The sequence below is a fragment of the Amblyomma maculatum genome, chromosome 1 (assembly GCF_055883805.1).
Source record: "Amblyomma maculatum isolate TAMU_Amacu chromosome 1, ASM5588380v1, whole genome shotgun sequence".
Classification (NCBI taxonomy): domain Eukaryota; kingdom Metazoa; phylum Arthropoda; class Arachnida; order Ixodida; family Ixodidae; genus Amblyomma; species Amblyomma maculatum.
In genome coordinates, this window is record NC_139344.1 from 44,837,090 (window position 1) to 44,849,723 (window position 12,634).

A 12,634-nucleotide genomic window follows, 5' to 3' on the forward strand; every position below is an offset into this window, starting at 1 on the left:
GAGAGGAAGGGTAAACTTTCGCCCTTCTCTTAGAATAAGACACCCTCTATATATATATATATATATATATATATATATATATATATATATTTATTTATTTATTTTTTTTTCTGTGACTATAAGAGTACGATGCTGCACTTACTTGGCTAGCTCTCCGTTTCTAATCATTACCGGCGTCAAATAAAGAAAGCACAAGATGCCATTTAAACATATAAGTAGGCTTTTTCCGAAATTGCAGGAAATAAGGTAACACACAAGAACAAGCGGGTTGGTTGCCCGTACGTTATGTAAGCACCCTCTAGTCAGGATAACTGCATTCTTAACATGAGACGATTTTACTGTGCACCAAAAGTGACTTCGTGCACTGAAACAAACCATGTTGGAAACATCAGTGCATTCGGCGAAATTGCAAGCCATAATCCGGTTACATATGCAGATACTACATGTCTGGCCAGCACTTTTTCTCAACTAATCCTACACTAGGGCGCAGTGGTTAACATGTCCCACTCTGTGCCCGAGTTCGATCGCGACCGCTGGCGGCTGCGTTTCGATGGAGGCGAAATGGAGAGGCGTCCGTGTACTGCGTGATGTTAGTGCACGTTGATCCCTAGGTGGTCGAAATTACTCCGAAATCCTCCACTGCAGGTCTTCTTTCAACTTTCACTCCCACCTTCCTCCCTTTCCTAATGGCGCTGTTCAGACGTCTAGGAGCAAGGTGTGACAGCTAGATACTGCGCCTTTCCTTTCCCGTAAACGAATTTATTTACCAGAGTGCTTCAATGAAATCTCTCCCTTGTACGGCTGACAGAGGCGATGCACCCGATCCACTTCTTCACCGATAGCCAGCGCCAAGGCGCCGCTACAGTGAACTAGATTCCTCAACTAATGCGCATGTGTCTGTCGATCACGTGTTTCGTCTCCCCTAGCGCTGTTTTACTCAATTCTTAAGCATGATGTACCAACTAGATAAGGGCCGCGCTTTGGGCGAGCCACAGAGCGAGCGGCCGTTGTGGCAAGGGAGTAGCCCCAGGAGGAAGGAAACTTGCATGTATTGCCGGTGCCTTCCCCTCTTTCGTCACCAGACGAAGCCCACTCCCTCTCAACCAATTTTCCTCCTCTCACCGGTGTTCGGACGGGCGGTTGCTATAGTTTCGGTCACGTGGCTTCCTAGTTCAAAACTTTTGGGAGCGCGCAGTCGGTCAGTCGATGCCGTCAGGTCGTTCCGTGCGGTCGTTGTCACGGTTGGCGGATGCGTGATCGATGGGCCATTGTTCGACACTGACGATCGTGACACTGTGCTGTGTCACTCGTCCACTATGACTTATCTGCTGCATCGCCAGGCCCGTTCCGCGAGACCAACTGTGAGTAACACGCGCTGCCGTTAACATGTCATTCAAAAACGTTATACTTGGCATAGTTAGGCATAGGGACTTGTGCTCTTCGCATCGCGTAAGCGGCGTTTCGCGCTAGAACAGCCTGCTGCGGCTTTCGCCAGTGGTAATCAATCGTCACCAGGCGCTATTCTTCGTTCTTGACTCGCTGTACTGTGCCATAAAAAAGCGTGTTCGCCTTCTCTCTTGCTTTCTCTTGGTGGCGACCTTAAGTGCGGGCGCTGGTTGCATACTCGATTGTCAGTTAATGCTTTCGTCATCTTGAAGTGCTTTCTCTATTTCGCGACGTGAACAGTGCCTTCTAGAGCAAACACTGTTTAAATAACCCTTGAAATGCTGGAAACGACCTGGCGTCACCGTAAGCCCGCCAACGTTTACCGGACGCGTGGTTTTTAACGGGGCGCCTATTTCTACAGCGCGACCCGAATCGCGTGCCTTCACCTTCGGGTATTGCTCTTCGTCATCTAGAGACGTTCATCACCTCGTGCCTTAACCTTGCGATGTGAACAGTGTATATTGTGAGCACTGTGTGGCGCTTCATCTTCCACACGGCTGAACGTGCTGCTTCATCTTCATCCTGCTCCCTCTTGTAGATACCCATCGTCGTCGCGGAGTGTGTTTGGCTGCAGTGTGCGACCAAGGCTTCAGGTCTGCAATAAAGCCTGATCCCCCAAGTCCGACCTTCGCGTTACCTCACAATATTTTAGAGCAAACGATGTTAAAACAGCCATTTTAATACCAAAAGCAATATGGTGTCGCCTTGAGCCCGAGAAAGTTTCTCGGCCATGGTTCTGGCAGTTTTGGCGCTAAGAGCGTTGATGAACATCTTGATACAGCGCGATCCGTGTCCCATGCCGTTTACCTTCTGGCGTTGCGCGCTAATTGAGATCATCTAGAGGTTTACGAACTTTGCCTTGTGATGTGAACAGTATATTCATTTTAGGGCAAACATTTGTACGAAAAGATCTGTTACCGACAGCGACATGGCGTCACAATGAGCCCGTGAAAGTTTGCCGGCGTTGGTTTTGGCGCCAAAAACTGGGTGCGCATTTCAGAACAGCGTGACCAGAATCGGGGGTTGTTCGCTCCGGCATTTTCCAGAAGGAACAGGCGAACATACATTTCATTAGAATTTGTCACGAATAAGAACTCTGCATGCACATGCAGGAAATTTTCTTTGTTCTAAGGCTACGCATATGTTCGATCAGGCACGTGCATTTATGCACTTTGATAACTACCAAGAGAAGGATGTGGCCGTGAAAAAAAAAAAAAAATCTCTGACGATGTGTAGGAGCGGTAACGGGCAAGCGAAAGAAATTTGCCTTTATATTTTCGGAAGCTGTGCTCGCCCTGCGATCGGCTTTTGTTTGAGAAAATGTGATATTTCACTTTTTTCTGTCATGTCGATCCTACTGGTTTTCGTAAAACAACATAAGCATGAAACAGAATGTGGCTGTTAGCACGACGCGAAAGATGCTGGAATTCAAGATTTACGCTGAATACCGGGAAATAAGGGAGTCTTGGCATTGCACGCGCCATCATAGGCCGCATTGCCAGATCATCTCTTTGTGCTGTTCCGCCCCGCCGGGGTGGCACAGTGGTTACGGCACTCGACTACTGTTCCCAAGGACGCGGCATCGAATCACGGCTTCGGCGGCAGCTTTTCGATGGAGGCGAAAAGCAAGGTGCCCGTGTGCTGTGCGATGTCAGTTCACATTAAAGATCCCCAGGTGGTCGAAATTTCCGGAGTCCTCCACTACGGCCTCTCTCATAGTCTGAGTCGCTTTGGGACGTTAAACCCCACAAACCAACCAACCATCTTTGTGCTGTTCTGACGTTCATCGAGTATAGTTCGTTGTTAAGTCTAGCCGGAAGTGCGTCGTAGTTGTAGCCGGCACCATGTAGCGGAAGTAATCGCGGCTGCATAAAAGAAGTATTTAGTTTGTGGTTCTTTTCTGTGTGATTTGTGATCATAATTGCTTAATTATGAATTAAATATCTTGAAAAAAAAATGAAAGGGGGGGAGATAAAAGGTGTCAGGTAAAAGACTACAAACTATAAGCCAATGCCGGCCTGGTGATGCTAAAGTCTCTAGATTCGTTTTTTTTTCTTAGGTTTAGGGACTTTAGGTGATGCTAATTAAAAAAAAAATTGTGCGCAGTTGATTGAAATTGGGAAGAAAATGCGTGCAGTGCTGTCGAACTGTTCAGAACGGAAAGCCAATGTTCGAGAAATAAGTAAATACTCTGTCGACAGAGCTGTGTCTAAGTGCCCCACAAATTTTCTACGACTTCCTCCACATGTTCGGAGCTGGTCACTGCAGCCTCCCATTGAAGTGGGTTAGGTAATTGCCATTCGACTTTGGGTTGAAGCTCCACCATCTTTGGCTGCGGCAGTGAGTGGCTGATCATAGTTTAGTTAGTAGTAGGTATAATGACAGTGATGAGCAGAGAGAGGGAGTGATAGAGAAGAGAGTTTCAAGCGAAAGAGACTGTCCTACTCTTTCTCTACTCTCCCCTTCTCCATCTTTCTCTCTGTCTGGAGGAATCAGCGTTCCTAGGATCCTAGCAGTGCAGCCAAAAAGTTCTCCTCTTGCTGCATATAAGGTACCTTAATTAAGCGCTCCCCTACGTCCTTTTTTTTTTTTTTTTTTTAGAAAGCAGGTTTCATTTGGCTTCTGTAAACTTGAAGTGTTTGTATATATATATATATATATATATATATATATATATATATATATATATATATATATATATATATATATATATATATATATATATATTTTTTCGGAATGGCAGCTTAAGCAGGTTTCTGTCCTCGCACAGAGCAAGGCTTTATTTGTACAGACCTCTTTCTTGGGCGAGATGTCTGTATGTGAAATGTATGCTGCATGAACATTTGAAAATGCCGTCGTCGCTTGTTAGGTCAAAGTAGGTCTGCATCAGCACTATGCGCCTTATTCCTGTCTCAAAGATGAGGCTTCCATTAAAAACAACTCTTACAGAGACTGGAAAAAAAAAATGCACTGATGTCCGACCACTGCGATTGGTCAATAAGCTGCAGTCATGTGATCGAACAGCTTGTCACGTTTTTTTTTGTTTGGGTGTCCAAGTCCGGGTTACAGTGGCATTACTCGCAAACAGCGATCACGGAATCCTTGCTGGTCTGGAATAGACGACTTTGAATACAGCAGTGAGGGAATTTCTTCCACGCTTGTGTGAGTGATAAGTACATTATCTGCTTCTGCTACAGGCTTCAGTGCAGCCAGGAGTGATAGGGCAATTACGCACAAAAAAATGGCTAGCGTTTTCTCTTCCCAGTATGCTCCCCTATGGGACTAATGCAAGAAACGGTGCCACAAGCAAGGAGGGTGAAAGCACGACACAAGCACCACCTGCCGAATCTGGAAAGAAGCCTGGCACATGTATCCTTGCAAAAACGATGTATCCTGGTTTGAGAAACAAATTCTGACATGCCTTTGGACTTCCTGTCTGTGCATGGTGTACGTAGCCCACGTCTTGTTTTGCAGTGAAATTTGAGTGATTTGGTCAGTGTTCTATGCCTTACTGACTCCTGATTATGGAGTATACAGGGTGGAAGCGCTGCTCCATTCTGCTCCCAACTGCTTTCCCTGCTCCAAAATGCAATATTGCTCCAAACTAGGGATGGGTCGCTCCAGAGTGAGCCGGACCTTCGGAGCCTCCCCTTTCATAGAGCGGCGGAGCCATTTGGCTGCGCAACGCCGGAGCGGTCGGAGCTGTCGGATCTTTCAGAAATCTGGTTGCTGGTTTTCTCGTTCAGTGTTACTTTTCAAGCCTCCTGTATTCTTGGGTGCGACGTCCGCGTCATCTGTTAGCGATGCGAGAAAGCAATCTCCTGCCCTTTCTCGCAAAAATGTCCTTGCCCTCAGCTGTCTTTTGAGCGGAGTGCGCCATTCTTTTGAAGAGTTTTTTTTTTTTTTTGCTTTTGTTCTATGGATGGAGATCTGCTAGATGGTTGGAAGGGTGGTTCTTTTGAAAAGCCGGTTCTTTCTCGCTTATTGAGCCTTGTTTGTCAGAGCCGGGTGAGATTTTTCAGAACGCAAAGCGAAAAAGCAACTATACCGCCCTTCCTTGTCAGTGTCACAACCAACTCATTGCCGTCTGATCTTCCCGCGGGTACCGCGGGCGCACTGCTGCTGGTGCTCGCACGGTTTTTTTTTCTCTTCCAGTTTTGTGGTTTCGTTCCATGCCGACGTGTGGGGACCGGTACTCGTACTCGTCCGCTGTGTAAAGTGGTTCGCGGTAATCCATTTGGCTGTGTATGTGTAATAGAGTGTGACACCCGTTACCACTGAAGGGGGAGTAAAGAAGCCTTAATTGGCAAATAATGGAGCCATTTATTGCCATGCTGCTGTTCGAACGCTGTCTCACGACACTCATCGGTCGTGCATTGTTCGCTCGTGCAACAACAACACCATTTCAAGATGAAGTGTGTCGTGTCTCAAAAAACAATCTAACGTGCAGTTTACTCTTTTGATGAAATAGCGCGTAGGACGAGGACGAAGATAAATGGGGACACAGAGAGCACTGACTACAACTATTGTACATCTGATTTGAAGAGAAGTGAAAGAAGTCAGTGGGTAAGAAGAGTGAAATAATAACCATATGCCCGTCGCACAACTGCTGTTCGCGCCAAACACAAAGGAGCGGCGCACCGGCAGAAACACGACAGTTGCTGTTCTGCCGTCCAATGCCTCCTTACTGATGGCGCGCGAACAAGGCGAGTCGCTGCTGCTCTGATCCGCTCATTAAAGTGAGCAGTCTTCCCCATCTCTACTCCGAATCTTAATGTTTTGCCATCAAATTTAGCAGGACCTGGTTTTACCGCTCAGTGGACGTAGGAAACTTTATTGTCTGCAATGAACTGCATGAGTTTCTAGTGATTCTGCTGTGAAAACAATTGCATACTTCATCATTGAGCCTCTTAGTTAAGAACAAATCTACCAAACCTATATGAAGCAAAAGCACACTTGAAGCGTTTTAGGGCAATGCCACGCAGGTGCAAAGTACTATAAATTTTCTCAAGAGCGTTGGAGAGCCATACGGGCATATCGTTAACGTGAGCCACTGGCAGAAGCTTGCGAAGTAAATAATCTGAAGAACAGAAAAGACTACAAATAAGTGTGGTCAATCCTCCTCGCAGGGAGCACTGACCAATGCTCAGGAATTTATCAACACAAGCACAGGATTGAAAAGGATGAGTACAAGATAGCATAAATGTGCTGCTCTTTGATGTGAAGTCCAGACTAGTGGTGCTTAAGTGCACCAAAGTACTTTGGTAAACTCCACGTTTGAATCTATCAAGTGGTCGAAGGCTTTTAATCAGACTTGGACCTGAAACGTATAAAATAGCATTCCATTTGCTAGTGTTGTTTTAAATGTTTGCTCAGGTCAGGTGTGATATTTTAAGCATCTGTGCATGTTTTGGTTGCTTGCCTCGCTTTGTCAGAGATGCATGCGCAGTCAAGCCGAGGATTCAACTTTAAAACAAAAAGGAATCGGAATGGATTTTTGCAATTATTAAAAGCGCTCGATCCTAAAAACATGGTTCAAAACATACAAAATATAATTAGCGTGCTCCAAAACTCTTGTTTTACTGCTCCAAAGCTGCTCCAAAATGTTCAAGCCTGCTTGTATAGTGAGTGTGCATGCATACATATATGTGTTTGCACGTAAAGTAGTCACTCAGGAGCAGCTTGCTACATCTGGTTAGGGAGGCATTAGATGGCGCCGGAAAAACTGCTATCACAAAACCTGATATTATTCTCAAGCAAAAAAAAAAAGTATAGAGCTGAAAGAAAGCGGTGACACTTTAGGGATGGTGCTTCTGTAATGTATTGTGTATTAAAGGGAGGTGGGGGGGGGGGTGCTGTCATGTTGCAGTGTGTTGAAGAAGTGTTGCTGGCGTGAGAAATAAATGCAACAAGGAAGAAGGGGGAGCACGGCGCAAGCACCACCTGCTGTACCTGAAGAGAGGCTGGGTGCAGGTATCTTTACCAAGAAGTAGTATCCTTGTCTGGAAATCAAATCCTAGCATGATGTGTTTGATGTTTGTGCACAATGCACTTCAGCCCACGTTGTGTTTTGCATGCGCGAGCACGAGCCCTTACATATCTTGGGCTCGTGATATGTCAGCTGTCACGAAGGTGGCGAGAACAGTGATAGCTTTCTTCTGGTATACCACTGCTGTGATGTGTGGGTAATCCAATCTAATTGGTGTTTAGTGTCCTGGACATCCCATAATATCTGGGAGCATTTTCATAATGATGTGAACCTAGCTGCATAAGAGGAACATTAGCTTGCTAGTGAGCACTGTTTGGGTTGCCGTTCCTTTGCAAACTAAATTATGCTGCTCTTGTCTGCGTTTGCAACATAATTGTATATTAAAATTTCACATCAGAATATTCTGCAATTTCTTTATGTATATATATACAAAGTGTTCACTGTATTGAGGCTTAGCTGTTGTAGTACCGCCCAGTTTTGTATAAGCTGCTCGGGCCCTCCATATTGGTCTCACTCAACACTGGTATGCTTTCTGTGTTTAGAGTTGTAGGCGGCCGCTGCCAGATATTGTTACGTAGTGCTGTGGATTCCAGTATTTGCTTTCCAGTGTTATTTTTGTCTCTTTAACGTTTTGTGCAAGACAAAAAAAGCACTTACTTCTTGCTTCCTAAGGAAACAAATTCACTTCATCTGTAGTTTTGAAAAATTCATTCATTCCATTTAACGAAACATTTTTAAGTCGACAGCGTTAATGGCCCAGTTTTGCAGAAAATGCGGGGTGTTTGGTATTTATTTATTTGTCAGCTGAGTTGTTAAAAATTCTGCTCCACAAATGCAGGTGAGTTCAGATGTTAAATTACATTATCGAAGAACGCAGACTATCAGAATTAGTTACCTTGCAGTCAACATTTGAGCCTGAATACTCTAGTATAGTTACTGCAGGAGAAGGTTTCGCAGCTCAATTAAATGAATGCAGAGTGCTCTGGGCACCGTCAGCTTTATAGGTATTGTGAGCTCCACTAGTGTGCCTCGGTCAGGTGGTAGTCGGCATGCGATGTGGCTAGCGTTGCGAGTCCACGTGACATGGTGGAGTTGGCAGTTGCCAGCTCAGGGGCAGCTCTTTCAGGACGGTACCTGAACGTCCTAGTGCCCTTGCACCATGAGCCAATCACGCTACTCGTATGCCATTCCAACTATGTTCATGTGGCTTGGATTAAAGGAGAGGCTTTATATCTGTCTAGTGGTACTGCATGTGATGTGATAGCTTATAACAATGCATGTGCAAGTGTTAGAAATTTCGAATACCAATCGAATAGCTTCGTTTTTCATTTTGGATTCGCCGTAATGATTGACCGCATGGGCTGAGCAGTGAAGCAACCTCAAAGCGCTTTTGCAGTTTTTTTTTTTATTTTTCAGGCCTATTTGACAATTCGATCTTTCGGTCGGTTCGGACATTTTGTCTGGTCCCTTGGAGACCAATGATTAGATATTCGATGTTCAAAGACATTTTTTTCTTCTTTCTCCCATGTTAATATTCTAGTAAGACGTGATGTTGGGCTAGTCGGTTCATGGTTATAACAAAACAGAACTGCGCGAAGGAAACGGGGCAAGAAGGCACGAATACACACACACAAAGCGCAGTGTGTGTGTGTGTGTGCATGCGCTTTGTGTGTGTGTGTGTGTGTATTCGTGCCTTCTTGTCCCGTTTCCTTCGCGCAGTTCTGTTTTGTTAATATTCTATTCGTATTTGCAAAATTTTCACTATCCGCACACCCCTAGAGACAACTGTACGCTGATGATTATGAGATGGAGGCACAAAATGAGGAAGTAGTGATCAAGTAAGTAGCATAATGAATGTTTACGAACGAGAATCCACAAGCGGAGTAGCAGATGGGATTCATTAATGCTTTAGCGTTATGTCGTGGTGTAGTGGTAATCACGCGAGGGATTCCAGCGAGGATGAATGTGGAAAGGAGGTATGCGACGTCACCGGCCAGGCAAACTGGCTCCTGTATAAAATATATAAAATCTGTATAAAATAAACTCATCCAGGAGAGAAGAGACATGCAGAAGAAAAGTTGAACACAAAGAACCCAGCCGGATAGGGCAGATGGTATACAGTTAAACCCTGCCACATTTTGTTTTCTTTTTCTTTCCCCTTTTTCTTGGGGAGTGTGCGTGCTGGCCGGGCCAAGATGTCCCCTTGCCTAGAGGCTATGGCTGACGGCAAATAACTGAAGCTGCCACGCCGCACAACTTCTTCAAAGCATAACTTGAGCAGTCGCCCCTGCTTGGAAAGGGATTCCATATTGCTTGTGTGAACACCGCTTAAAAGAATAGCGTTTGATGCACAATACCCTTAGCTACTTGCACAAATATTACAGACGCTTTGCTCAACACTTGTAAGTGGCCACATATATTGCGTGCTCTAATGGCCAGTTATAAAATTTTCTTTGCCTTTACTGACTACTTTTGTTTTTCTTCCCTCAGGTTCTGTAGGTGGTTTAACCCAGTGGATACTATCGAAGCAGATTAAAAGTCTAGCTTTGGAAGCTGGACGCACCATTTCCAGAGACGACAAATATGCCTTTGCCCCGGACATCTTGCACATGGACTGTACAAGACTTCGTGCTTGCGTGCTTCGATTGTTATTCGCATGAGAGCAATAGTGTTCTCTGAAATTTACATGCCCTATATCTCGTATGACCCTAAACTTCTCAGAAACGTGGCTTTCGGGAATTTTTGTGGCATGTTCGAAATGTGCAACCTTTCTTTGCTGAATTTGTTTGACAAGCCTTGTGCACATATGCATTTAATATTTGTTCAGTATCGTTTGGGGTGACATATTTTTTGTCTGCAATGTGTCACGCGCATCCCATTGCACCTTCTGGCATAGTTTGGTTTTAGGTTTTTTTGTATTAAGAAGCACGCTCATCAACATTATGCACACGGACCTTCAGTGACTGTAGTGTGCACCTAAATGTGCTGTTCAGGAAGAGTGGCGTCTTAGATGTGCTGCTCATCTTCGAACTTTGTGGGTGACCACCTTCCTTGTAGCATTGTTGCAGTCAACGTTTGTGTTTTCTCAGTGGCCTGTGGGGTTGTTGCGCTTTCGATACCTTGGCTTCCTCTATGAATTAGGATCACTGCTTGGATTGCAGCATTTTCTTAACGTGCTCTGTTGTGGTTAACTGGTAACGGCAAACTAGCCGTACACACTCTTGGCCCGAATTTGGAAATATGCTCTGTGAGGTGTGATGATGAAGCTTTTTGCTTGATGCTTGTGTGGTGTTATCATTGCTGTGGCTCTTCCGTGACATGTCTTGTGGGACAGTATTTTATCATTTTTAAAGTGGGCACTCCTGTTTTGCGGTTGATCAGGTGTGGTCGAAGTCGATGTCTTGTTTTCTTCTGTGAGCATGGCCTTTGAGGTGCCTAAAATGTGCTGGTTTATTCGCTTAGCAGCTTCAGATGAATGAGTTAACAAAACTCCCAATATCTTTAAATTAGTACTGTGTTTTGACATGGCGATACGAAATCCTGACAAAAACTGCATGTTTAAGGTGGGATGAAATTTTCACTCATTGGTTCTGCTAAATCTATGCAAATGGCTTATTTTGAAGTGAGGGTAGTGGTGTTTTGCAGGATTGTTGTCATTCCTCTTAGCTGCCCTTGCACGTTTTTTTGCAATTCCTCATTGGTTGCTAAGGGGACACCGAGGACAATGAGGTTTGTATTGATAGGGTGCATTTTAACTGCAAAGACACTGCACTTACCGCACCTCTCTTCCTCTGCCGAGTGGTAGCAGCGTGTTCTTGTGAGTGAGGAAGTCACGAGCTTGACTCGCTTGGGGGGAAATATTTACGATTCAATTTTCTCAGTGATAGATGCATTTTTTGATGCTGGATAAGCTTCAGTGTGGGGGTAGAAATGCTGAACACCTTTTCCTCATAACTACGCATGTGCAGTCCACTGTGTCCATTTCGAGCTTGTAGGTGTATGTATCCGTCTAGTGTTGTCATTTTGTAACCTCATTCAAGTTAGGTGGCATGCTTGTTTTTTAACTGCTTTATTTGCATGCTTGTGTAGGTTTTGCCAATTTGTACTGTGGGGGTTCTTATTAAGCCGTCGAGCCTCTTCTGAGGTCTAGGCCGCAAACACAGAGCTCCCGCGATCACACACCACGTGCAGCCGTTCTCACGGCCGCAAAGTAGTAATGCAAAATACGACACAACACAGAACAGGACTTTGCCCGGAACCAGATGTTTATTGGGTCTTCCCAAAAAGAACGCTGGTGAAGGTCTTGCTGGAGACCCTATTCTTTTGGATGGGGCCTGACACTTCGAAGGGCAAGATGGCGACAACAAAGAAGTATAGCGGGGAGGTATTTACCTTGCGTCCTTCCGTTGTCGCGGCTCGCTGTCGTCTCTTCCTCGGCGGTAGCCGGTTCCCGCCGATCTCGGCGCATCTTGCCCTTTGTCCTTTTTCGGCCAATGAGCGTCGCGTCTGCGACACCTAGCGGTGCGCTCTTGCGCCCGGCGAGGGAAGAGGGAAACGCGGCGCTATCGAGAAACCCGTTTGGGTTACTCAACCTCGGAAGAGAAGGAATACTTTTGTCCCCTTCATCCTCCGCGGCGCGCGGTGCTTCGGAGGGATGCGCGGTTCTCCGCGATCGCTACACTCCTCCTCCCTAAAGACCGAACGTCACCTGAAATCAGGCGACGGTAGGCCGGCAACGACTTCCTTGCCGCCTTGTTGTTTTGCATCCAACGCTCCAACGCCGCTGTCCGGGTGGCTAGTTGGGAAGGGATGGTCGGGTAGTCCGGTCTTCCGTACAGTTCTTCACTGCGCAGGTGTAAGCGCCGTAATCTTTCCGTTCGCTGCTCCACAGCTACTCTGTCTGCCGTGAAGCAGGAATTAAGTCCTTTGCCTCGAAGCTTCCGATGATCACATGGCGCCGCTCGTCGGTACGCCGACAGCATGGAAATGCTGTCACACAGCTGCGACGACCGCAGTCACACCCACACGCGCCACTTGCCGGAAACACGGCGGCGATACCGAAGCGCTTATCTCGAGAAGTGTCCATGGCGATCCGGCGCTCGAGAGGCAGTAGGCAGCACTGCAGCCGGCAGCTGCTGCTCCTACAGCCGTCCAGAACCGTCGCCGGGCGCTGCTTCCTGACGGCTGGGCGGCGGCGAC

At 46.1% G+C, this 12,634-nt stretch overlaps 1 long non-coding RNA gene across 2 annotated transcripts; it reads left to right on the forward strand.

Moving 5' to 3' along the window:
- Positions 1-1,216: 1,216 nt before the first annotated feature.
- LOC146202251 (uncharacterized) lies at positions 1,217-11,535 on the forward strand. Of its 2 annotated transcripts, XR_014703671.1 has the most exons (4): positions 1,217-1,361; positions 4,712-4,893; positions 7,316-7,419; positions 9,926-11,535. It is a non-coding gene; the product is annotated as an uncharacterized LOC146202251 (long non-coding RNA). The 2 variants fall into 2 exon arrangements; XR_014703670.1 differs by lacking the exon at positions 4,712-4,893.
- The last annotated feature ends 1,099 nt before the right edge of the window (positions 11,536-12,634 follow it).